Here is a 27,881-nt window from a genome sequence, read left to right as displayed (position 1 = left end):
ATAATTATTCTGCACTTAATTTCACTCAGCAAGAATACCTGATAATTTTGCTGAAGCTGGAGAACAATAGAATGCCTCTTTTCTCTCCACCTCTATCTTTCATATCACTCTAATTGCCCTCTGTTCCTACCCCCTGAAAAGAAACAAAGCAAAGGGATTTCCTTGGTGGTCCAGTGGTTAAGACTCTGTGCTTCCAATGCAGGAGGCGTGGGACTCATCCCTGGTCAGGGAACTAAGATCCCACATGCCGTGCAGTGTGGCCAAAGAAAAAGAAACAAGACGAGACACAGTGAAAATGTGGCCAAGGGGATCCAATTTATTGTTATATATACTACTCATGCCTCCTCCCCATTTCTTCAGAAGAAATGGTCACTCTATAAGAAAAGAATAAGAAATCCAGTACAACTCCTTTATTCCACCTTGAATCTTTCTGAGCACTGGTGTAGCTATGGAACCCTCATCTAGAATGTAATCATAGACCTATTTGTGAAAAAGATTAGTTCACTTGTGAGTATATTGCTCCCAAACAGAAGGCTGGTCATTGAGTGAGTCGTCAAGCCCAAGCCCCTGAACTCCCCCTTGGACCTTACTGTACTCAGGCTGCTGCAGAAGGAAACCCACAAGAATGAGCCGCAGCTGGAGAGCATTTCTATTCGATGTGGGTGGGAGTTTATCATAGGAATGCTCTGGACTCTCTGCTTGTTTTTCACCACCTTAAAAGCAAATGGTTATCTGACAGGAAATGCTTTGTGTTCAGCCTCTGCCTTTGATACTGTATTTTGGGAAATGAGCTGAACATAGGTTTAGTCTTGGTATCAAATCTCTGGATGTAATCCAATTAAAAAGTACCTTTTGGTAAGAAAACCCAGCAGCTTCAGAAATGATCACTTGACCAAGATGCTGCAGTGGAGCCAGTAACAGACCAGTCTGCTATTTATCAAAACTTTACTGGGATAGAGTCAACTCATAATTCTTGTCAACAAACTGGTATCTCCTCTCACCTTCTTCGTTTCTGCTGATGCCATCATAACTGCCCTGCCACGCCAGCTCAAAACCCTGAGTCCTACCAACCACTAACATGGCTTCTCTCTCCTTACCATCTCTTGACTCATCTCCTCCATCATCTCCTAGCAATGCCTTAAATCAGGCCCTCATTACCTCTCGTTGGAGCTAGCAATGGCCCGCCAACTAGTCCCCAGACTCCTACAGTCTAACCCCCATCTGCTTCCTATCGCCTCTAGCATTTAAGTGCCATGGAGCAGTGATCTTGTTTGTTTGCCTCATTCATCACTGCATCCTCAGGACTGAATAGAATGCCTGGCACATAGTAAGCCCTCAGTAAACCAGGGTCGAGTGGACACATCGTATAGAACAACCCTGATCTGATTTGGATCCCTTGCTAGAAGACCTTATTGTCTCCTCATTTCCCCTGACGTAAAGTCCAGCCCTCCCTAGGGTGGCATTCAAGGAGCTCCAGAGCCTGGGTCACAGTCTGACATTCTGGAGTTCATTCTCTCTACCCTCCGTCATGTATTCTGTTCCAGCCAAACTAGGTGACGTTACATTTTTGCCTCCTTCCAACATCCATATATTTGCTCCCTCTCCCTAGAATGGTTGGAAAGCCCTCCAGGCCATCTTTGCCAGTCCAAATCCTACCTATCCCTTAAGAACCAGCTCTCATCTTTCTTCCTTCATGAAGGCGTTTCTGAAGATAACAATAAACCTGTCATTTGGGGGGACCTTACTATATGCTAGCTCACGTTTTTCCTCTCACGAAAACCCTCTGAGGCTGATCTGCTTATCCCCAGTTTAAAGAGAGTGAAAACAAAACTCAGAGCCATTTTAGGATTTGACCAAATTTGCACAGCACCGGCAGGGTAGGATTTGAATCCAGCGCTGAAACCCCTGCCCTCTGTTATCTCCTTATCCACCATAATTGCTCCTGGTGAGGTTTGGAGGCACAGAGGCTCCAAATTGGCAGCCAGTGTGTTGAATTCAGTTGTGGACAGCATTTTAAAGCAATCGTCAAAAATCCAGAGATCTCACAGAAAGAATGTGGATCTGAGCTTTTCTTGAAAAATAGGAAGTTCTGGCAACAGCAGGTCTGCGTTCCCACCTGGCCGTGATCCAGGGGAGCTGGGTCGTGGGTGCCCCTCTCCATGGGGCCTGTACTCTCACCCTGCCAGGTCTGTGAAGCATTTGAGTTTGTGTCCCTGAGAGCAACTTGTTGGCACCTGTCATAAAGCATTTTTCAAATTCTGCCTTATCTCATTTCACCTTCCCGAGGCTGCAAGCTTTCTACTTTATTTCTGCCTTCTCTGCTGTGTTTTCTCTCTTCCTAGTATGAAATCAGTGCTCGGCATATTATAGGCCCTCAATTATCTTGTTATTGAATTGAATATAAAAGTAAGTTTGCAGGTTTGCTAATAAGCCCAACACTTAATATTTCTCCAAATGGTGATTTGGGGTTAATTTTAGTATAGTCAATTCTTAGTCCTATTTGTTAAAAAATTAGAAGAGACAAAGCAGTGAATAACCCCTCAGATTTTTTTTTTAAAACATTGGATTACATTGATGTTTTCATTAGCTGTTTGTTGCTGATTGCTCTCAATGGTAGATGATAAAATCATTTTGCTTTCTCTATGAAGTCTTCCCTGCTTCCACTGGTTAGCCATCTCCCTGCCTCTCTGTGCTTCTGGTATAGAATTGATCAGAGAGGTTCTAAAGACTTGTTTACTATCCTGTTCTCTTATGGGCAGGGACTAAGTATTATACATCTTTGTATAGCTCACACTCAGCATACAGCCTGGTGGATAATAGGTGTTCAATACGGTTTCAGTGACCGAATTATTGCCTGAAGCATATGCACAATAGATACAAAGATGATCCAAATTGAAGTTTCTTTAGTCTGACATGAAGGGACATGACCACTACTTCCTCAAGGTTAATCAGTGGTATTGATAGTTTATTATAGCATTTTTCTTGATATTTCCTTGCAGTTAAGAAGTTAACATTAAATTCAACACCAAAGGGGATAGATATCTTGTTGGTTGCATTTTGGGCAAAACCAAGAGGCTTCAGAAGTTCCTTATTCTTTCTTCCTTTGAAGTGGTTTTAAGAGGCAGTAATTGGGTTCATTAGCCTGTGCATCTCTCTGCCTCTGGAGACCGCCAGGAGACCCTGTGCAGGGCTGGCGTGTTTGATCTGTCAGTAGCCACAGTTGTGGGCTCAACTCTGACTGCATTGACCAAAACAAATGACAGCCATGGTACCCCATTTTCTTAGTATCACCAAACCCAAGAAATTAAAAACCAGTAGAAAGACTTAAAATTAATAATAATAAAAAAGACCTGTCCTTTCTTGTATTTTCTGTTGTTGGGCAATAGTAAAAGTGTGACATAGTCATTTCTTCTTAGTTTTCCACTTTCCAGGAGTTGTACTCTAGTATTTTATTGCCTTAATAACACTCGAGATTTTGTCTTAAACTATGCAGCTTATGGGATGCATTTAAAAAATTCTGGGGGCTTCCCTGGTGGCGCAGTGGTTGAGAGTCCACCTGCCGATGCAGGGGACACGGGTTCGTGCCCCGGTCCAGGAAGATCCCACATGCCGCGGAGCGGCTGGGCCCGTGAGCCATGGCCGCTGAGCCTGCGCATCCGGAGCCTGTGCTCCGCAATGGGAGAGGCCACAACAGTGAGAGGCCCGTGTACCGCAAAAAAAAAAAAAAAAAAAAAAAAAATTCTCGAAGTAAAATAAGTGCTAACATCTAACATTTATGGAATATTGCTGTGGGCCAAGCAGTGGGATAAGCATTTTAACCAGATTATTACATGCGATCCTTACAGCAACCCTAAGAAATGGGTATTGCTATTAACCCAGATTTTACATGTGAAGAAACTGAGGTTTAGAGAGGTTAAGAAACTCATGAAGAGTCATAACTAGTAAATCACAGAGTGGAATTCTAACTCAAGGCATGCAAGCATTTGCCCCTCTGCTATCTCAGCATTCTGCTCTCATAGGCTTTGTAGAATTTCCCCATTCCCATGCCCATCCCCATAGTGGCATCAGCAGAGCCTCTCAAAGTAGCTGTCCAGATCTGAGTCCTGAGCTTGCATTATTTCCCTTTTATCAGCATTGTTTTCATATCGGACACCATCTTGAATTTAACACCATGATTATTAGTACAAGAAGAGAAGTAAAGTCACTTTTTTTTTTTTTTTTTACTAAAAGCAGATACAAATATTTGAACGTTTGAAACCAGAGTGTCTGTTAGTGTTTTCTTTCATACTTTGGTTTAGGAAGCAAAGTACAGTTAGAAATGCATAAACCAGGGTTCTAGCTTGTATTTCTATTGTGAGGGAGCATTAGTTCTTTTTTTAATTTAAGATTTTCATTTACAAGGGTCACTTGTGTGAGTATATGCAGAAGCCGAGTATTTTCTGTGAAATACCTGAAATTATAAGTTTTGACAACAGAATTATAAATAAGACTCTAATTCATTTGCTTCTCAGGGTTCTGTCACTTTACGTGTAGACTGAAGATGAATAGTGAATATTTCACACTTCAGGGAGGAAAGAGATGGTACCAGGATGGCTGAACAAGAGCCCCTGGTTATTGAGGCTCTGGGCAGCTTCCCACCAGCTTCTTGTAACCTCAGTCAGTGCTCCTTGATGTAGATTCTTGGCTTAAGCCATCACATCGTCTCATCCTCATACAGTAACTTGTGTATTTCTGTATCCTATGTCCTCACCTTCTCTAGGAAGTCTTCTTTGATTAATCTCGCCTATCCGATAATCACTCCCCCCCCAGATTTAGTGGATTTAGGATTTTCAGGTATTTGAAAGCATTTTCATGTAGGGACTATTCAGCTTCTCAAGGGTACAAAAGTCCAGTGTATCTTCACATGCCTGACTCACAACGCTGCATACAATTGGTACTCAGGAAATATGGACTGACTCATGAGAGCTCAGGCCTCTCTCAGAATGAAGCCCTTTGTACTTTGCATAAGAATTGCTAAGGCTTCTGGAATAATGTCTCCATTTGTATTAAAATTATGAAATCCAACAGACAGATTTTCTACCACTTAAAACCACACTAGATATAATCCCAAGGGGCAGCTATGTTCACTGGGAAAACCTGACTCAGCCGGTTTATTTCTTTTGAATCACTTAACTTCTGAATTTTCTCATTCAGTGGCTTAAACTCGACTTTAAGACTGCATGCACTCAAAACATTTGCATCTAATTGCAGCAGTAGTATGTTTCCCTGTTGCCGTCTGAAACATATTCATTATCAGTGTCAGGCTTACACTGAGAGGATTTGGTTATTTATATCTAAAAAATCAAATTCAGAAAGATAACTGAAGGCATGTAAGTCGATTTTTCTACTTTTTTATTGTCAGAATATGCAGGCTGTAGATACACAAATTCAAATCCTTGGCAAATCGTATTTGCAATGAGTGTTTGTCTAGAGATAAATGGATATGAGTAGAGAAAGTTATTTTAGGAATGATAAGTCAACATGAATTTTATTTTTGTAATGTATATATATATATATATATTCAATATGTGTATGATTCAAGAAAATATTGTGTCTGGCAAGTAATTGCTGTAGCAATCCATGTAATGAAGAGATTTGAGCCTTATAAAAATGTATTTAAAACTGTGTTAAACCTTATTCCAAATTAAACATTAAGGTCTTGGTGTATGCTTATAACTACAGGGTTAAAACGGAGGTTTGAGTGGGCTGGGCGTGCATTCCCTGGGTTATCCATTTTATTAAGACCAACACATCTTCCTATTAGAATGCCATGCCCTTGAGGGCACATGTGGCAAAGTTCCACACCTTTTGTTATTCCAGGATATAGTTAAATTAATTTAAGAACAAAGTGTTCCTGTAGATGCATCAGGTGTTGTTGCAGTAGTTTTAATCAGAACCAGAAGCATGCTGGCTGCCTCAGGTGATGTCACGGGAATAAATGTTGATTTCACGAATCCTATGCCCTGTGTGATCCACCACATTCTTGTCTAACATGTTTGTGAAACAGTAAGTTTCTTTCCTCAAAGCGGAAGGTTGCTGCTGAAGATTGATGTATTTTAAGGATGGATAGTGACCTTTGAAAGGTTTTCATAAATCACTTACAACTGACCTGCAAATACAAAGTGAAATGAATAGATGAGACAGATCCTTGCCAATATTAACCCTAACTTTCACCTTAAATGCCCAGGTAATCCAAGAAGAACTGTTCTCTTGGCCTAAATTACTAGGAAACATCATGCCAGTTCTCTTCCTACATGAATATGCAGATGTATTGACATGAAGCTCCTGCTGCTGTTGAAAAGATCATATGTGTTTAACTAGAGAAAAGTGACAGGGTGGTCAGAAGCCACACCTGGGAGTCACCCGCAGGCTTAAAGATCAGAATAATGAAATACTATTAAGGATGGGTGGACACAACCCTCCAGTATTTATTGAGCCTCAATTCTTCTTTGAACTGGGTCCAGTGGAGAGGGAATATTTTCAAACACACGTGAACGATTGCTGCCTACAAGGTGTTTCCCTCAGAAGCGGTCTGTTAGTCCACAGACAGACTGGACACTAATGAGAGGGCAGAAAAAAATAAATCCAGGGTGAATCTTGGGCTACAGACCATCATCATTCTTAAAATTCATCACTGGGAGAGATGAATGGACTGCAGTTGTCAAGGAAGTCTTCTGGCAGGCAGTGGGCTTTGAGCTGCGTCTTGAGGAGCGGGTAGCAATTCCCCAGGTGGAGGGGAGGTGAGGAGTTCAACACGGGGACAGGCTAGGCAGCGTGATGCATGTTCAGAGTGGTCACAGTTGAACCTCTCGCTTCTATAGAATTCAGCTTGCTGAGCAAATTCAGAAACAGGCGCTTTGTAACAGCTCCAGGTGCTTCTACTGTATGTGTTGCAAAAAATTTTTTTTCATATTTCTTACGTGGAGGAATGATACAAATGGCAGTGTTGGAGAGGAACTGGACAATCCAGTCAGGAGGCTAGTACCCCAGTGCCAGGAGAGGTGTGGTTTAGTCTAGACAGCGCAGTGGGACTTGAGGAGGAACAAAAAGAGAGGTGATTCTGCTGAATTGCTAGGGGCTAAAACAAGAGAAATTATCTGGAAAATAGGAGTCATCTATAAAGCTTCTGATGTTACCCATGAGTTAAATTAGCAGAATATACTGTTTTAAGTGTAACGTACCTGCTGTTTGCTAAAAGTGCCGCTAGGTGGTGAACGTGTATTATTCGTGGCTTTAGCCGTTTGCTTCTCTTCTGGTGAAAGGGATTTAACTCATTTTGAAAATTCCAGTTCTTATTAAATCACATTTAATATTTTAATTTTCAATTAGTGAAATATCACTTAATAACTTATGGAAATAGTTATTAATAGATATAGGAAACTGAAATATTACTCAGTGGTAGTTATTTCAAACACATGAGAACCTATGTACAAAATTAGAGCTATCTGAATAAAACTCCTATAGGATTCTCTATTTTATTTTAATTTTTCCTATTCAGTACCCACTCAGGAAACTTCCTTATTTAGTATTCAAGTAGTGACAAGTATCTTTGGTAATAAATGACATCAAACTGTTTAGGTGCTTAGAGATTTGGAGGACGTGCTACATTCTAATATCGGAACTGACTGTTCTGGGTGAGAGCCTATTTCTTCTACTTAGCTGTTTGCAGTAGTGTGTTAGATAATACTCTTATCTGGCAGTGCTTCTGCTAGCACCAGGAAGCTCACTGAAAGTGTATCTTACTTGCACTGTCTCCCTCATGGTGTCTTACCTGACTGTAAGCATCAGGAAGTCAAGGCCTGTGTCTGCTGGGCTTAGCATTCTACTCCAGTGCCTGGTACGGTGCCAGACAGAGTAGATCCTCAGTGAGTTAATGCACTTTTTCTGCTAGTCAAAAAAATAATGTAGTGTCCTTTACACCTGATCTCAGTAAATCAGGTACAACTGTATAGTATATTTTTACCTTCTGAGAATGACTCAGAAGAAGTTCATGCAAAATTTTCATGTATTCTTTGTTTCTTGGAATCTTTCATTTAAAATATTTGCATGCACATATATGTGTGTGTGTGTATGTGTGTGTGTAAGAGGCCTGACACTCTGGTTTTAATCTTTCTAGATTAACTCAGCAAGATTATGATTTGGATTATGCTAAATTCTCAGGGTCAGCCTATATTTATATTGCTTATATTTATCTATATGAACATGGGAACACATCTTACAATAGGATAGAATATTTGGATTTGGGACAGTGCTTCCATAGCAATATTGTAAGTGTAGTGGTAGTGGTAGCTATTTTATGGAGTAATTAGTATTTGCCATTTAATATTTCCAATAATCAAGTATTGTCAATAATACTGTATAGGTAAAGAAGTTGAAGCCTAGATGGGATAAGTCAGGGTACACAAGGACAAATCGTTACCAAACTATGGTCCAAACCTGGGACTGTTTGGGTGCATAGCCTGGTACTTCACCTGATGCTATACTGCCTATCTCTACTACTATGTTGAATTTTTCTGCTTAAAAACCCATCCAAAGCAGTAAAAGAGAAACATTCATCTAAACATATTTATGGGGTTAGATACCTTGGATATAATGTATAAAGAATATTAAAATCTCTTTCAGAATAGCCATTTTGGAGGAAATTGCCATTAAACAAGAAAAAATCTACTTAATCTAATAGTAGTTCGGAAATTATTCACGACCCTTCTATATTGTAAGATCCTCTACTGGTCTGACCATTTCTATAGCCAGAGGAAAACCATCCTCTTGTCTAATATATATTACATACTCAATAGTCCTATAAATCACAATTATTATTACTTACTACAAATACAAACATAAGTTTAAGTATTACTTCATACTTAATACAAAACATAATGTAAACAAATACTTGATTAAAAGTGTAAAAACTGACACTATGGAGCTGCCACAGCAACGAGTCTGGGTCTCCAAATATTCTTGAAAACACAAGGGAGAGAAGAGGCACGTCTCTGATACAGCCTGGCAAGGAATCAGGCACCTCCGGGTCTTCCCGGTGAGAGTGGGAAGGGTACAATCTCTTTTGGAAGGCGATTTGGCAGTGGGCATCAACATTACAAAAACGCAAATCCTCTGGCCAAAACAATTCCACTTCCAGAAGTTTATCCTACAGATGTACTTACACATGTGTGAAATTATCATATACACAAGGTATTCTTTGCTTCTACTTTTTTGTAGTAGCAAAATGTTGGTAAAGAACCTAAATATCCACTAAGGGAAAGCTGATTTAAAAAATTATAGTCGTCAGTACAATGGACTATTATGCAGTTGTAAGAATGAGGAAGTTTTTTAGCACTGATATGAAACAATCATATCTATATAGATAGATATAGGTATAATCCATAGTTAAGTAAGAAAGAAGGGCATGGCAGTGTTTATAATATGGCACTATTTGTGCCTTAAGAAAAGAAGAAAGGAAAGAATAGACACAAACACACACATACACTCATGACTACATATATTTGCTTGACTATGCATAGAATAATCTCTGGGAGAATATGTAAGAAATTGATGACATTAGTTCCTTTCAGAAAGGGAAGCAAATTGGCCGGGAGCCAGGGAGCAAAAGGGAGGCTTTTCCATACATCTGAACATATATTATCTATTTTTTTTAAAAAAACTTATTTTTTAGTTTAAAAAACATATAGATACATGTACATCCTTCAATCCTGCATTTCAGGTTCTAGGACTTTAGCTTGAGGGTATCATAAAAGACGTATCAGGGCTTCCCTGGTGGCGCAGTGGTTGAGAGTCCGCCTGCCGATGCAGGGCACACGGGTTCGTGCCCCGGTCCGGGAAGATCCCACATGCCGCGGAGCGGCTGGGCCCGCGAGCCATGGCCGCTGAGCCTGCACGTCCGGAGCCTGTGCTCCGCAACGGGAGAGGCCGCAACAGTGAGAGGCCCGTGTACCGCAAAAAAAAAAAAAAAAAAAAAAAAGAGGTACCAAAGATTTATGCCCAAAGATGTTCGTTGTATGATTATTTTTAATGATAAAATAGGGAAATCAATGAAATGTTCAGCATTTAGCCATTAAAGCCATGAAATATGTGCATAAGTGCACATACTACACATCTCCTTTGTAAAATGCAACAAATTTATATGTTAAATATCAGGGATTCGGCTCAAGACTGTCTTGTTCATTGAATCCTTAGCATCTGACACATAATACACACTTGATTAATAATCAAGAAAGGTTAATAAACAGAAAAGAGACTGGAAGAATATTTTCTAAAATGTTAATGGTTACCATAGGTGTTTACTTTCTTCTGTGCTTGTTTTTATTTTCCAAATTTTACACAATAAGCATGTACTCTTTCTATGATTGAAAAGAGGGACACTAAGTGTTGTAAGACTGCATCCTAAAAAAAATTCGTGTTTTTCATGCCATGCTTATCTATAGAAGAATGAATAGCTATTTTAATGAGTACTAGTGAGTGTTTACATTTGATCAGCAGTGCTTACAGAAATTCTGGAAAGGATGGTGGTGGTGTGTAAGTGGCAGCTGGTACATTTAGTGAGTATTGGAGGTACATGAGGGGATAATTTGAATGCTAATTACAGTACCACTCTGCACTTAGGAGGGATCACAGAACGAGGATTAGGGTTATTTGATTGAATGGAGTTATAGTTACATTGAGATCTTTTCTGTAACATTAGACCTGATTCTTGTTTTTTCCTTGTTTTTGACTACAGACAGATCTAGGTTCTGGTCCCCGTGCAGCAACTTACATATTCTGTGATCTTTCTAAGATTATATTTCTCCATCTGCAAAATGAGGCTAATAGTATGATCTTTGCAGGGTTGTTCGTAGAGTATATTCCTAATGCAAGTGAAGAGTTTAGCCCAGGACCTGGCATATAGAAGACACTCAGGATGCCTCCCTCCCCCTTCTGCTTCTCCCACACGCATCACTGTGTCCTGGGTGTGAATGAAGAACTAAAAGTTGGTTTAGAAATAGAGAAAGGACTAATTTTTTAGACAAACATTTTACTTAATCCTACTAATGATCCCTTAAGATATAGATCATCCCATTTTATTAATATGGGCAGGGAGTGCTGCCTGAGGAGCTGTGACCATCCAAAAACCACAATGATTAGCACCTACGATGTGTTGATACAAGGTATACACTGACCCTCTCTGTGACCTCTAGAATTTTGTTCCAAGGGAAGAAGATGGAAATCCTCTATCGATTGTATTGCTGTGCCTGAGGACACTGCAGAACTTATTACATTAGTATGGGTTTTGGATGTTTGCCTAAAGCCACAAACCTTTTGATGTCCACCTTCTGGCCCTGAGAAATTTCTCATCACTCATATAATTCCTGCAAATAAGATAAAGCAGGACTTTTAATGAAAAATTATCTGCTCCTCCTTGTTCTCTGACTTCAATTGCATTAAAAAAATTCTTTTAAAGACTAATTTCACAAAATACTTTTCTAATGTGTGTTCCAATTAACTTTTAACACTCTAAACGCAATGAGCTTGTTTAAATAATAAAGTAGATGAGAATGATCATATTTGGAATAGATAAAATTACTCTATAAGTAATTGTGCAAAATTAAGCTTTAAATTTTGAAGATATAAGACTTTAACTTATAAAAACATTTTTTATATATGAATGATATGACTAAATGACTAAAATGTTAATTTCTCAATGAAGCTAATAGGGTACTAAGGTGAAATATACAAACCATTTAGATAGATGAGAATTTTATCCTGGCCAAAATAAAATTCATAGCAATCAGCAATTCTAAAACAAATATTTCTTAAACCATGTTTCTTAAATGCAGTCACTGAGGACTAACTTCTCCCCCGTACTGATGAAACTCACAGAATGTGTGCCACTAGGTGTCTCTTCCACAAAATGACCTTACGTTGATACCTGGCATCAATGTTTTACATTTTCAGTTGATATTGCCCATTATCTCTGCTAAGCTAGAGGAAATAAGTAAATGACCATATCCTAGAGAAAAGTATTTAAATGATCCTCAGAAATAGAAAAACAAGAATGCAGAAATTAGAAGGAAAACTTTGGCATTTGTACTAATAAAGTGAATAATAAAAATTCTTTTTTTTTAAATGTCAATTTATAATGTGGTCTTTGTTTCCCCCAGCTAACTATCTGTCTGGAGGATGATAATTCTATTTGTGTTTATGCGTAGCAGCAGTTTGGCTCAGATAAAATATCTAATTCATAATACTGGTAGATGTGCCAAAAAGCCACACAAACCAGAAGGTTAAAAATAATTTCTATCAACTCTGCACAGGGTGTTTGAGGAAGAGCAGATTGTTGTAACTTTTATGCTTACAATCAGGGCGCTTTCATAAACAGAGGCATTTGAACATTTGCATATACCTGATACCATAGAAACACCAAAAATTGGGTAGGGAAAGTCGACATTTATTGTAATCTATCTTCCAACCCTCAATGATAGTAACAAAAATAATAGTGATAATATTTAAATGGTAATAAGTAACGTTTTTGAGAACTTACTATATACTGAGAGAAGGCAAAATGCTTTACAAATTCAGGGTTAATTTACCATATTAGACTCAAAATGACCTTAAATCCCTCTAAGTGTGTAGTGATTTATTAATCTCTGAGAGGAAGTATACCTAAAATAGTTTTCTTTGTCCTCCTGGAAAGTGTACTCAAAGAAAAGTACTAGAAGTAAATCACATCCTCCTGAGGCAGCACTATTTCCCAACTCCTTGCTATTGGAGGTTTTCTTCATATGTTTTCAAAACAGGTACTTGATTTTATGTTGGTCAGATTCTCATGCAATTTGTGTGTGTGTGTGTGTGTGTTTGGCTCGAGTTGCTAACATTAACTGTGATTCAGAACTCAAAGTGTTTATGATTTTACTGTAGAGGTTTCAAATGGTAATAAATATCTATTTCGAATTCCCTTCTGAAACACATGGGAATAGGGGGGTTAGCAGGGAAGAATGGGGTTCACAGGATGAGAGGCATGTAACTTACAGACAGCAGGTAGGGGGACCTTTGTGAGATGCCCAGTGAGATCCTCCTTCTACCTGGTATGGCTTTGAAACTTGCCTCTGGGTCACCACCTGTGTGCAGGGCCTTCTCTGTCACCAATTCTTTCAGCTTCCATGGAAAACAATTCCTCGTTCTTATTTGATGCTGGTATCTCCGGCACAAACAGGACTGGGGGTAGAAGGTCCAGTCAGAATATAGACTTGAGGGATGTTTATTTCAAGAGCCAGACCGAGTATAACACACTTTACTAAAACTAGAACAGCTTGTGGTGGGACAGTAGTAACCTTTTTGTTTTTCTTCTTTACTGTGACCAGTGGATGCAAATGCACCTGGAGGTCAACAAAGATCCTTTTCTACTTCTTGGGATCAGCACATAACTCCCTGACAGACAATATGAATCTGATGGGGCTGTTAACATACCTTAGAGACTGATTTCTGCCATCGTGCCAGCATAATGAAACAAACCTAAACTACCTGCGACCTGGCCAAATTCTAGATTGTTTATTCAGTTACTTAGCCAAGAACTGTCTTTAGTGCCCTTAGAGATCAAAAGAGCCAGGAAGAAGCAGGAATTGGTGAGAAAGAAAGAGCCATAGAGCCATAGAGCCAAAGCCATAGCCATATCTTCTTGTTCTTTGGCACCAGGTTTTGTCTCAAGTGCAGGCCAGATCACCAGTTCTGCTGGGGAGTCTTGATGCAAAAGAAGGGTCTGTTTTTCTCTTTAGAGGAGCAAATCGTGGCTATTAAACAAAATTCGGGTTGAGACATTTTAACAGTACGGTATGTGGCATCATTTTAAACTTCATAAAAGGGGGTTTAAAAAAAGACTGGCTAGGCAAGATTGATAAAATTCTTAGTTTTATTAAGGCAGTGAAAGAGACTGAAATGCAAAATCAATAGCAAGGAGGACAGTGCAGAGCTCATATACATCACCTGACAAGGCCTGTGAACAGCCCTGAGAAAGACAGTGTATTTCCCAGTGAAAAGACAGTTGCATGCCCGCTACGTCTACACCAGCTTCTACCAGCCGCTGCCCCAGCTCGCTCTCAGTGAATGATTTTGCCACCTGCGTCACTGAGAAAGCAGAAGCAGTTAGGAACCCCCCACATGTTCACGTCTTTCTTCCGCCAAATCTCAGACCTACTTCACGTGCACCACACTCTTACCTTCCCTTTCCTCCCGTCACAGGGAGGAGGTATCCCTGCCTCTCCCTCCACTGGGCTGTGTCCCATCCCTTCCCACACGCGTCGCCCCTGCAGTTAGTGCCCCTTTCCTGCAGCATCCCTTTCTCCTCTATACTAGATCATTCCAAGAGCAGGTGACACACAGTAGCAGAGCACTTCTCAAACTTTAACGTGTGTAGGAATCACCCGGGGATATTGTTAAAATGCAGATCAGAATTTGAGTAAGGCTGCATTTCTCATCTTCCAAAAAAAAAAAAAATCCCCTCTTTGACACCATACATATATACTCTCCACTTTCTGAGACAGGTGTTTACAATGTGTCTGCTTTTCACTCACATTTGCTGCTCAGTCTATCCTAAGCTTCTGTCCCCACCACTGAACCAAAATTGCTTTTGTCAATAAACTCCATTTGCCGAATCTATTGGCAGGCACTACTTGACCTTGCTGCAGCGGAGTTTCAGAGACATTACCCCTCCCTCCTTGAAACACTTCCTTTTGACTTCTGAGATGTGACTTCCTAATTTTTCTTCTACTTCAGACTTTTTCAGTCTCCTTTGCTGGCCCCTCCTGATCTGCCCAACAGCTAAGCTTTGTTGTGCCTTGGGGCTCTGTCCTGTTCCTGTCCCTGGGTGACTCCTCCTGTTCCCATGACTCTGTGGGCCTTCTAAATGCCAAGGACTTTCAAATCTGTGTCTCTGGCCCTGACTCATATATCCATCCACCTATTGATATCACCTCCTGAATAGCCAACAGGCATGCTTTTTCATGGCCCAAGCGCAGCTTTTCATCTCCTTTTCTCCTAAGTATGCTCTTCTTCTCCTCTTCTCTAGCTCAATAAAACCAGCCTCATTTACCCAGTCCCTCAACCAAGAATGTAGGCAGTTCTTTGATTTCTCTTTTTCTCACCTCGCAGATCCAATCCAGTAACGTGTCTACAGCGACCTTACTTCTGAAACATCCTGAATAGGCCTACCTTGGCTTAGAGCAAGTAGGCATATTCCCTTGTGGACCACAACTATAACATCCTATCTTGTTTTTCCTCTACATTATGCCTAAATGGTCTTTTAAAAATGTAAATTAGCTCATGTTATTTCCCTGGTTGAAACACTCTGATGGCTTCCCATCACGCCTAGAATAAAATCTCCATGGCTTACTTTGGTTTACAAGGCCTTCTGTAGCATCACCTGTTTCTCTGCTATCTTCCCATTCCTCTCACCGCTTCACCTGGCTACCACGTCTGCGCATCCTTTGTTTCCTAAGACAAGTTCAGTTTGTCTCTCCCTTAGTGCATTTGTATTGCCTGTACTGGTTCCCCTGATCTTTTCCTGGCTAGTCCCCTCCTTGTTCTGGTTATTACCTCTTTCCTTCCACGTTGGTCCCCACCCACCCTTCTCCCTCACACCACATTTTCCAGCTCCCTTGACAATAGCTTTTGGGGGACTTGGCCAATGGGAGATGCTGGAAGGAGGGAAGAAGGAAAAAAAACAGGAGAATTTCCTTCTCTCTCTCTGTGTCTTTCCTCTTCCCCCACCACTTCTGGAGGCATTTTCCAGAGACAGCCTCTCCTCCACAATCCCAAGTACTGCCAAGCAGCGCCAGCCATGACTCCAGTTCTTGTCATGATTCGTCCACATGGTCTAACATCTGTGCCCCAGTAACATCCCCTCCCTCGGGTAGGCTTCCTGCATTGCCGATGTCTATCACACTGTTATCCTCACTTCTTCCATCAGCAGGGTAACCACTTCTCTGTGTGAAATTCTGGTTGTTTGAAATACCTAAAGTAGTTTCTATTTTCCTAACCAAAACAGGTCTCAACTGTGAAGTTCATCCTCAGAGCAGCCCTCCCTGACCTCTGGGTCACTGTCCAGCCCATGCACCCAGTTCAAGTCTCTTCATTGCATTTTTCACTTTCTGCTCTTTTCCTTCTTCATTTACTTATACGTTTGTTTGGTGCTGTCTTGTTTATCACTGTATGCCCAGAGCTTTGAATAGTGTCTTATACATAGCTGCAATTCAGTAAGTCTTTATTGAATAAAGGAATAAAGGAGATGGACTGAGATTTGGCTAAACAATACTGCTCAGATGGGGAGGTAATGTGAGTGAAGCTAGTGACCGTCAGGCTTCTAAATGCAAATTTCAAAAAGAAAGAAAGAAAGAGAGACAGAGAGAAGGAGGGAGGGAGGGAGGGAGGAAGGAAGGAAAAGAGAGGAAGGAAGGAAGGAAGGAAGGAAAATAAGAGAGAGAGGGAGAAACTAGGCAAAAATACAAAGTGTTACCCCTTGGGAAGAAAGACAATTAGTGGGGAGAAGGAAACTAATCATTATTTAATATCTACTAATGTGCCAGTTGCTTTATGTACATGATTTCTTTCTGTTCCCATATCAACACTCAGGTAGACATTATCTCCATCTTACTGATGGAGAAACTGAGTACCTGAGAAGTTAAATAACTTATATAAGGTCACACAGCTGTAAAATGCACAAGAGGATTCAAGCCCACAACAGCCATCTGCCTGATTAGGATAAGTACAACGTAGCCTGGGTCCATGTCCATCCTACTTTTATTTTAAACACAGAACATTTAAATACAGATACATAAACTACCATTTGTAGAGGACTTATTTTATCCTATTAAGTAAATGGCCCTCTCTAGTGTAAGAATTTGAGATACTTTTGCAAAATGATTCTCTTGTTCTTCTTGCCCTTTCCCACTTCCTTCTCCCCCTCCGCAAATAAACTGAAAGACAGACCATGATCCACACAACTAAGTAAACAACATGTTGCCATCAGCGCAGTAAAGTGGGCCTTTGCTCTTTTCTTCCAGGTTGACTTCAGGATGAGCCTGTTTTTGTGATTTAGTCTGCAGTAAGGAAGAGGTTTAGGAGATAGGCCCACCCCATATATCAGCAGCATCCCATAGAGCACAGGGTTGGTTTTCAGGTATGTGCTACATATAGCATCAATAGAGAAAGATGGTCTAGTTCCCTCCAAATTCACGAGGCCCTTTATTTGCACTGACATCACCTCTGTTTTGTTGAATTTCATTGAAGAGACCAATTATCCTCTTAAAGGGGACAATTGAGTTCTCAATCTTGTCCTTGATTTGCTACATTATGCCCAGGTCTGAAAATGGTAGATGATATTAGATTATTCAGTGTATGGGGAAACTGAGGGAGAAAAGCCCCAAATGGTAGAACAAATTGTTTTTTCCTAACGCTAATCTCCCTTGTTTGGTGGATTCAAGTCAGGCCATTAACACAACTTTTTTTTTTTTAATTTTATTTTATTTATTTATTTTTGGCTATGTTGTGTCTTTGTTGCTGGGTGTGGGCTTTCTCTAGTTGTGGTGTGCGGGGGCTACTCTTCGTTGTGGTGCGTGGGCTTCTCATTGTGGTGGCTTCTCTTGTTGCAGAGCGTGGCCTCTAGGCCCGTGGACTTCAGCAGTTGTGGCTCACAGGCTCAGTGGTTGTGGCTCGTGGGCTCTAGAGCACAGGCTCAGTAGTTGTGGCACATGGGCTTAGTTGCTCCGCGGCCTGTGGGATCTTCCCGGACCAGGGCTCGAACCCATTTCCCCTGCATTGGCAGGCGGATTTTTAACCGTTGCGCCACCAGGGAAGCCCCATTAACACAACTTTGACATCGCTTTTTCCCTGATTTGTTCTTAAGACGTTTCCCTATTCTCAAACGTCATGCACTCAGAACACTGAAAACTTACAGCAAACAAGCAAATCACAGAAATTAAATAGCAATAAAACTGTTGTTGGCTTCATGTAAAAAAACAAAGTGTCATCCAATATTTAAATGGCGGTTATTTCCAGAAACTTGGCAATTGTAACCATACAAATGATGAAATTCATTCCACTCACAGTCCATCTCTGTTTGGAAAGGAAATACCAGCACTGTTTGAAAAATGGATTATTAAAGACCTTGGTCTGCTGAAGGTGGCTCGTATGTTCTATTTGCTAACACAGCATCTTGTTGGGGGAAAAAAAAATAATAAGTGCAGCTTTTCCCTACCCCAGATTATTTTCACTACTGATCTTTAGAGCAGGAAATAAAAAACAGCTAATGGTTCACAGGGCATGTGGAATTAGTTTAAGCAAAGCCAAGTCCTGGTCCTGCTGACGGCCTCCTCTCTCCTGTGCTGTTTTGTCTATGCCGGCCTTAGAATATGTCAACAAATCTCTTTTAAGCTCAGATGGGAAGAAAGGATGGTGATCCTCTCTCTTTCTGTAAGGGAGTAATTTACAACAGATGTGCTTTTTCAGAAAGGTAAAAGTTCGTCTTGTAAAATATCTGTAAAGAAAAATAGCCTCCGGATTTCACAAAGCAATCCTTACTCAGTCTTGGAGATGTCACAAAGAGCATTGCTTTTATAATACTAATACGATTCTGTGCTCAGACAATTTGATTAAACTCAAGATGAGTTTTTGGGAAGAGCCAAGTTTAAACATCTAAAACAATGTAGTGAAGAAATACCATATGTGACTTGATGGCTTTTTGACAATGACCTGAAAGGAGCCCAGTTTCAGTTATGAGACCTGGGTTAAAGTCCCAGGAACTTTTTCTAACTGGAGTAATGAGATCCTAACTTCTCCAAACCTCACTTTCCTTATCCATAAAATGGCGAAACCACCTGACCCTGCCATCCAAGTGGGAAGATAAGTTAAAAATGCTTTATAAGGGCTTCCCTGGTGGCACAGTGTTTGAGAGTCCGCCTGCCGATGCAGGGGACACGGGTTCGTGCCCCGGTCCGGGAAGATCCCACGTGCCGCACAGCGGCTGGGCCCGTGAGCCATGGCCGCTGGGCCTGCGCGTCCGGAGCCTGTGCTCCGCAACGGGAGAGGCCGCAACGGTGAGAGACCCGCGTACCGCAAAAAAAAAAAAAAAAAAAAGCTTTATAAAGTCCTCTATAAGGTGAATGATTTTCATAACAAATCTATTGAAGAAAACATCCTCGAAGGTTCCACACCTTCGTGTACATGCTTTTTTGTATATGGAGTAAAAGGAATTTTTTTTTAAACTACTTTAGTAAGTAGATTAGCAACAAAGCTCGTGCTGTTTAAGATAAAATAATAAATTCTGGCCTTGATTCAGCCATGAGCCTTGTTGAAGAACAAGTCACTGATTCTAACGGGAAGTGTTACCTGCATAAGCGCTGACAGAAAAATCACGGGAGAAAAAGGTGTGTGCTTTGCATGAGTACGACGAACTTTGGCCTTAGAGAGTGTGCAACTTTCAGGATGCAGGGCATACTGTAAACAGGTGAATTTACTCCTCATTTTTCAAATACCATATCTCAGATGACAACAGATATGGCTGGAGGCACCAAAGGAGAGTGAGCGTAGATTGGGGTAGAAGTTTGAGTTGGGATGCGAGGCGTCTGGTCTTTGGTTTGCTAATTAGGGAATGAGAATAATCCCTTTACCCTTGTGTGACCATTGCAAGGATCATGTAAAATGATACGTGTGAGATAATCTGATTGTATTAGATGTATAATTCTAAGGAATTATATAAACACACTATTCCTTAGATATATCATAAATAATAAGGGAGAAAACTCTGTCATCTTTATAGAGATTTAATAAATTTAGCATTTAAAAGTTTTTCTGTACTTCCTTTTCAGTCTCTTCAAATTGTTGATAACGTTAATGCCTAATACGTACTGAGCACTTCCTATGTTCTAGACATTTGGGGTAAATGCTTTAAATGGATTAAGCTCATTTAATTTTATAACCATCACTGAGGTAGGTTCTGTTATTACCCCCATTTTACAGATGAAGATAAGTAAATTGCTCAAAACCACACAGTTAAGGCAATAATGGAGGTGGGATCTGAACCAGGCTTAGCCACAGAGCCAGTTAGTCAGAAATCTAGTCATCCTCTAAGACTGTGGTCGTCCAGAAGACTCACAGCCTTCTCTAAACTCAGTTGCCCTCTCAGCTGTGCATTTGAACTCTAATCAGATTTAAAAACCCATTTGGAAATGAAACAAATGATTTCAAAAGAGGGTTTTAAAAACACACGCACAGGGCTTCCCTGGTGGCGCAGTGGTTGAGAGTCCGCCTGCCGATGCAGGGGACACGGTCCGTGCCCCGGTCCGGGAAGATACCACATGCCACGAAGCGGCTGGGCCCGTGAGCCATGGCTGCTGAACCTGCGCGTCCGGGGCCTGTGCTCTGCAACGGGAGAGGCCACAACAGTGAGAGGCCCGCGTACCGAAATAAATAAATAAATAAAAATATAAGAACACACACACGTACACTCAACTTTTTCATTAGAAATTGGGATAAAGAAGAACTCTCCTGGCTTGCTGTTTGGATTCAGAAACAAGCCAGTGCTTCTCTTCGCTACTGTCACTCAGGCTTACAGTACTGACCCCATAGAAAGGGCAGGAGAAATTCCATCCACCAGCAATGTCCTCAAATAAGCTTTCAAATGGCTACCAGCGGCAGAGGCTATTCCACACCCTTGTTATCTTCTCTGTAAACCTGCTAATTTGTCACCAGAAGGGAGTTTAGGACATACCTTGTTTAACCTTTTTTTTTTTTTTTCCAAATGGGGTCTAAGCAGAAGCAGTAACTTGTCGTAGGCCACCATAATCCCGAGTGTGCTTTCACATTTTCTAACCCTTTCCACAATGTGTTCATTTTGACTTTACGGAATTTTTATCTCAACACTTGTATTGTACTGTCCTGGGTGAAAGTATGCTTTGTCACTTATTTTCCTGTCTGGTTATTTGGGAACAGCAGCCTCACAGCTTCTGGTGTGGCTTCGATCAAGGTTAGCCCGGAGCCAGGCCTTCCAGCCCTTGCACTTGAGAGTCCATCTGAAAGCAGAGTTTCTCCTGGGACAGAAAGCCTTGAGAGGGGATCATCTGGAGAACGGCTCTCTGGAAAGTGCATTTCCTGCCTGCTGGCAGGGAGATTAAGTCAAAGGTTTTGATACTGATATATAGTCCTAATCTTGCAAGAACTTTCAAGAACTATCAGGGCAGTTATAAGGAGTTTTCTTAAATCATTAGGAAGAGGGAGATAGGCAAGTCCCTTAGAGTCTACATGATGAGGGCTTTGTCAAGCAAGAAATTTAGCTCCAGGGACCTCTCTCCCCCCTGACAACAGGTACATCTGCATCCCCTGGGTGCTTTCTGTAAGGTTTATATACATTTATATTTAATGGAAATTTAACATTTTATGTATAGCCTTTTTTTTTTTTTTTGTGGTACGCGGGCCTCTCACTGCTGTGGCCTCTCCCGTTGCGGAGCACAGGCTCCGGATGCGCAGGCTCAGCGGCCATGGCTCACGGGCCCAGCCGCTCCGCGGCATGTGGGATCTTCCCGGACCGGGGCACGAACCCGTGTCCCCTGCATCGGCAGGCGGACCCTCAACCACTGTGCCACCAGGGAAGCCCTATGTATAGCCTTTTACAAATAATTATTTTTGCTTAATTAGAAATTAATATGAGTAGTCAGCAAGTTTTATTTTTGCCTTGGCTTCAAGTCATTTTCGTTTCTGATAGAAGATATGTTCCTTCCCTTCCTCATATTCACCTCCCGGACTCTCTCCATCTCCTCCCCCTCCTCCTTCTATCCCATGGGGTGTCTCCTCTTCAGGTTTTCCTCTCCCCTTCCACTTTCTCTTTCCCTCAGTTTCCTCCTCTCCCTTTTTGCTCTTTCTTCCTTTTATCTCCTTCCTTCCTTCCTCTCTTCCCTTCCTTCCCTTCTTTCTTCTTTTCCTTCCCCTTCCTCCCTCCCTTCCTCTTCCTTTCCCTTTCTTTCTTTTTTTCTTTCTTTCTCTCTCTCCCTTCCTTCCTTCCTTCCTTCCTTCCTTCCTTCCTTCCTTCCTTCCTTCCTTCCTTCCTTCCTCCCTTTCTTTTCCCTTCCTTTCCTTCCATTCTTTCTTTCCTGGCTTTCATCATAACCTTAAGAGTGCCAACTGCCATTTTTAAATGCCTGTTGTTTACATTGCCTAGCCCAGGGGATACCTCTTTCCAAATTTTTGTTATTTTACAATCACCTTTAAAGTTCCATGCAAAAAGCATAACATTAAATTAATGGGGCAAGGCACAACTAAATGTGATGAAAAATTGTACTGTAGAAAATGAGTACTGAAAAGCTTAGTACCTTGAACAGAGGAAGCAAAAAATTAAGATGAGGTAAATACTCATTCTGGATAAAAAAATGTGTAGAGTCAGGGGAAGGGGAAAAAAAGTCTTCTCAATGTAACATTATAAAGAATCTAATACCATTTTCTAAAATGGAAACTGACAAGTTAACACTAAGACATCTGGGGCAAAACTAAACATGCCTAAACGGTTTCATATATTTAGGAATTCTCTCTAATATTTCAAAATTTTGTTTTTAATATGAGCAAAAATAGATAAAATAATTTGAATTCTCTTAATAAGGAATTGTATACATAGTTTTATTACTACTACTACTAATAATAATAATAGTTATTTGTACCAGGCATTGTACTAAGAGCTCTACATGGCTTATCTTATTTAACTTAGTCCTCTTTATAACCCTGAAATGTAAATGTTTTTGAGAACTGTTTTATTTTTCAAGAGAAAATATACTGTCTTTAAATGGTCTCCATGTGTCTTCTTAACCTTAACCATATCTCAGAATCCTTTAATGTTTCAATGGAGTGTTCCTACTTTCAAGGTTAATATGAGGAAAAGCCAAGGCACCCAGTAACCTGGGTAAGATTTGATATCATAAAAACTGTGTAAGACACTGAGATAAGATTCAGTAGTCAAGAGTCTCTGTGAGTTGTTAAGTTGCTCTCTGGGAGACTTTCAGTGCTCTAGATTTCAGGCTGAAGGGTAGTTTTCTATATCTGAAAAAGAAGGAATATTGGCACAGAGAAAACATTTCACTACTTTGTGTACCTTTATTCAATCTGTACCTCATGTCTACTATTTCCATAGGTTAGAAGCATAGATCTGAGAGGAAGTCTGTATTGCAGGGCATTTTACTGAGTGAAGTAAGAAAGCAGTGCACAAAAACCATCTTCAGCATAAAAGATAAATCCCGTGAACCCTAAACATATTCCAAACACAATGTACACTTCGTGCTCTGTGAGGTTTAGTTTGCTCACAGAAGAGCTGTAGTCGACAGTAAACTAGAACAGTTATGTCTCATAGCAGATATCAGTCTGACTGTTCCCCTTTGCCAGAGGTTACACAGCAAGACTTTAAAGGAAAAGCAGAGTTATGATCCAGATTAGCTCTTTGGGGTGCAAATTTGCATGCCTCTTCTGTGAAATCCTCAGTAAGGTGAACATATGCTCTGGTTTCCTGGGACAGTTCCGTTTTATGCTCATCCTGATGTAAGACTTAATAGCTCTCTCCCTTAACACTCTTAAGACACTCTCAACCTAGAAAGAAAGTGAAATAACGTTAATTTTGTAACATCAATATTTTGAGCAAACATGTTCTGTATACCTGCTGTGATTGATACAGCACAGGTGTCCAAGAGATTCATTTTCTATGATGTCAGCAGGGCTGACAGTGACCTCTTTGGCCTCAGTGACTGTGGCAGGATGCAGCTGGATGCACGAAGACCCCAACCCCACAGTACACATACCCTGACAACTATCACATTGGCTTCTCGTTCCCATTTGGAACGAATCAGTGAATGGGAGCACTTGTCATTTTGGTTTGAAAGTCAATGAACAGGATTCCCCAAATATGTAAGGAGTGTATATTGATCCTTCACGTCTTTAAGAGTTTCCTAAATATCTCACAGCTAGGAAGTAGATATTTCTTTGGAAAAATCTAGTTAACTTTCTGTTGAGAAACAGGATAGTAAAATAGGTGATATGAAAGAATCACTGTATTTCAAGTGTGCAGTTATTGATATTTTGTGGACTATTTAAAATAACAAGATTTTAAGAAATCATATGGAATTATTAGAAAAACTTGCACAATATAAATCTCACATTTTCAGATTTATAGTTATAGTTCTTTTTTATGGGTAATTTTCTTTTTACATCTTCAAAAGAAACCTTCATAATGCATTAAAAAAAACACTGTCACTACCAAGCCTTTGTATGATTAACTACCCTATGATATTTCTTTCATCCAAGCTGGTTTATAAAGGAAAGCAAAAACGACAATAAAAGAAATGTACCAATTTATTCTCTACTAATAAAGTATTGAACATTAGTGAAAAAAGTGTGAAATATTGGAATGCAACACAGAGCAATTCCACTACCCATTGCAGTTTTGGGTCATATACTGTATATAAACAGTAATTACTTCATTGGTTGGAGACCACAGTGGAGGAATATAGAATTTGATGAAAGAGATGTTAAGATAAAAATTTTATCCCAAAGCACTTGAAAACTTTGCCAGCACTCCAGACTGTTTTATTTTGGACTGTGGTGGCCAGGGGTGAGGGGAGTGGGCGCAGGGTGGGAGTGCAGAAGAAAGAATGAAAATTAAAAGTGAGCAGATTTTTAAAAACTCTTGAGCCAATAATCAACATCAGTACTTGGATTTAAAGAATCTACTAAAAATAGTCTTTGTAGATACCTGAAATGACATGTTACTAATGAAGATCCCATATTTAATATATGCACATGACATTATTAACATTAAATCTGGTGGTTTCTAACACATCTTCCACTTCCCATTTTTGAATCAACTTTCTGGATTTCATTTTCTTGCTGATCATGGTGTTTGCGATAATAAATTTCTAAACGTTCGCAAGTCTTTTCTTCTTGTTTATCTCACAGGGATCCTGGGTAGGAACTGAAATCTTCCTGGGTAGAGTGGGAAGGTCACATAGTATATTGTGCAGAGAACAGACTCGAGTTGGCTGGTTGTAATCCTAATCCAAGCTGTGTCACTTTTCCGTGAGCCTCAGTTTTCTCTCCTGTACAGTGGAGAAAAATATCTGTGTTGTAGGGTGGTTGTGAGGATTGAATGAGCTGTGTGAAAAGCACTTTATGGTGCTTAATGAGTATCTATTTACATTCTACTTCTTTCTAAAGATAATTTAGAATACAAAAACATACATTAAGAAGAAATAGATAAACCGTGTAAAATCATGCCCAGTGAATACTGATTCATTTATGTCTTCTATCCATGTTACTTTAACAATGATATTGGAGAAAATCAGGGGATTATCCTGATTATAAAAGTAAAATATATTAATTGCAAAGAATTTGAATATTACAGGAAGGTATGAGGAAGGTAAACATCCATTATCTTTAAGATTTTGACACATTCCCTTCATCTATTTCCATCCTACTCGTTTCAAAAATAAGTTAGAATTATACTCCATATCACATTTACTTCCCATTCTTTTCAGTTTCTATTAGATCATAAGTATTTTCACTGTCTTTAAGCAATATTTTGTGATTTCCTAATAGTCTATCATTTGTATGTAACATAATTAATTCTACCCACCATGTTAGTGATTTTTCTTTTTGTTATTATAAACAAAACTGCAATGAAAATTGTTTCAGATGTTCATTGACTATATTGGTAATCCCATCCCTTCATTTGTCATATTTGTTGCAATTTTTTTTCCACTTAGCCTTTTAAATTTATGATAAATTTTGATATAAGTTTTTAATGTTATTTACCTTTTACTACCAGTTATTTTTCTTTGTGATTTTCTCTACTGCTTGTATGTTCAGAAAGTTCTTTCCTATTCCAAGGTCAGTAAATAAATTACCTATCTTTTTCTATTTTTATAATTCATTTTTAGCTTTTTGCTTTTAAATTAATATAGTATATATTTGGGGTACCTCAGTTTGAGGTAGATGCTGGGGTAGATTTGAGCTGTCACAAATAAGTTTGAGAATTTATTAAGGCAGAATTTAATATAATTTTCCCCAAATAGTTAAAACAATTACCCAGTAACGTAATACTTCCTTCTTTATGATCGATTTATGATGGTGCTTTATCATACAATGATCTCTTTCAATGCTTATCTTTCATATTTTAATTACTTAAATATCTGGTACAATAAATGTTTTCTCATTATTTCTCTTTTGCAAACATTACTTGGCTATAGGTATTCATTTATTCTTCCAAATAAATTTTAAAAACACTTGATCAAGTTCTCCCCATTTCACTCCACTCCAAACACAATAGGATTTGCTTGACATTGCATTAAACCTTTGTGTTCAACTGAAAAAAAAAAAAAATACATTCTTTTAATATTCAGTATTCCAATGCAGAAACATAGTATCTCTAATTTCTTAATATAGATTCTGTACATTTCTTGTTAAGGTATGGCTAAGTGTTTTATATATTTTATTGCTATTGTGAAAGAAATATTTTTCACCTCATAATTTCAAACTGGTACGATATTATTCTCAGTGAACTTTCATTGTATAATCTGCATGCTTTGTCTCCAACTTGATTTATTCTGCATGTAGAAAAATAGTTTGGAAGAGCACTTTACTTCATAGACAAAATGAACTTAGCCGGTGCTTGAGAGAGAACATTGAAGGCTGTGGAGATTATTAGAGCAGACCAATTTTGTAATTATGAAAGGAACTAGAAGGAGCCACTGGTTATCCATTTTATTGTAAAATGTACAATTACATAGGTGAAATGAGTGCATTTTATTACTGGGGAGGGAAAAAAGACAAGAAATTGATGCACCCATGTCTGTAATGACATGTGAAGGGCAACTTTTGAAGACAGTGGGGACTCTGAGAGTGTGTAATTGTTCTCTGTACTCTGAGCCTTATGCATTTCATCTACCTCATTGCCTTACAGTCCGTTTTGGTATAAGTGAGATGAATAATGTAGACAATATCTCCCATGGGAATTAAATTTAAAATGAGGGCTCTAAGTAACTGGTATCTAAAGATCATGTTATAAAACTGGCATCCGTGTCCTCAGTCCCACTGTACCCTGTTGTCCTTGGAGGCTGCCCACACACCTGTCATTCGCTTGCCCTCAGTTTCTAAGGTGGCAGGATGCCAGCCCCAGCCAAGTGTTCACAGTGCAAAGTGCTTTAGACTCTTCTAAAATGAAAGTCAGTATGTAAATGTGCAACATGACGACATTATTATTCTAGCTTCCTGGCTGCTTTCAGCAAGCACTGACTGCCACATGAGGTCTCAAGTGTTCTGGCACAGTGTGCAAGTGTTCAAAAGAAGTTAAAGTAATGAAATTGGATCTACATTTCCATAGAGATTCAAGCTGGCATGGAGGAATGGAGTCATGGGTTGGATGGTCTCCACCAAACAGCCTAGGCAAGTGCCTGTGATGCCAGGCTACTAAGCAGAATTTTCTATCGTGAAAGGGCACCACTGTTTCTTCCTCTGGGTCTAAAATTACAAAATGTGCCCATTTCTCCCAGGCTCACACCACTCTCTGGGCGCTTTATGCTCAGTCCTCACCCATCCATTCCCTGGAGCACACACCAGCTTTGCTTAAATCTAGCACAAGTTTTAAAATGAAGAATTAAGTACAAAGTGTGGGGCGGGGGTGTTTAGTTAGAACCCTGACTAATAGAGCATGAAGTATGTGACTATTATTCGTAAGAGGCGGGGCCAGGCTAACTGTGTATCTGATCTACCTAAGGTGCTGTTTAGAGGTGGCCACTTACTGGATTTCAGTTGACCTTGTTATTTTTTTTATTTAACAT

General features: G+C 39.8%; 1 protein-coding gene across 3 annotated transcripts in view; it reads left to right on the top strand.

The window, feature by feature from the left end:
* Positions 1 to 27,881, top strand: part of MCTP1 (multiple C2 and transmembrane domain containing 1) — a gene marked incomplete at its 3' end in the record, with an annotated part of 532,993 nt that overhangs the window by 487,610 nt on the left and 17,502 nt on the right. The gene's annotated exons all lie outside the window — the stretch shown is intronic.

Source organism: Stenella coeruleoalba (assembly GCF_951394435.1).
Source record: "Stenella coeruleoalba genome assembly, chromosome: 3".
Taxonomy (NCBI): Eukaryota; Metazoa; Chordata; class Mammalia; order Artiodactyla; family Delphinidae; genus Stenella; species Stenella coeruleoalba.
Note: the sequence above shows the minus strand (reverse complement) of the source record. Positions and strands in the feature narration are given on the sequence as shown.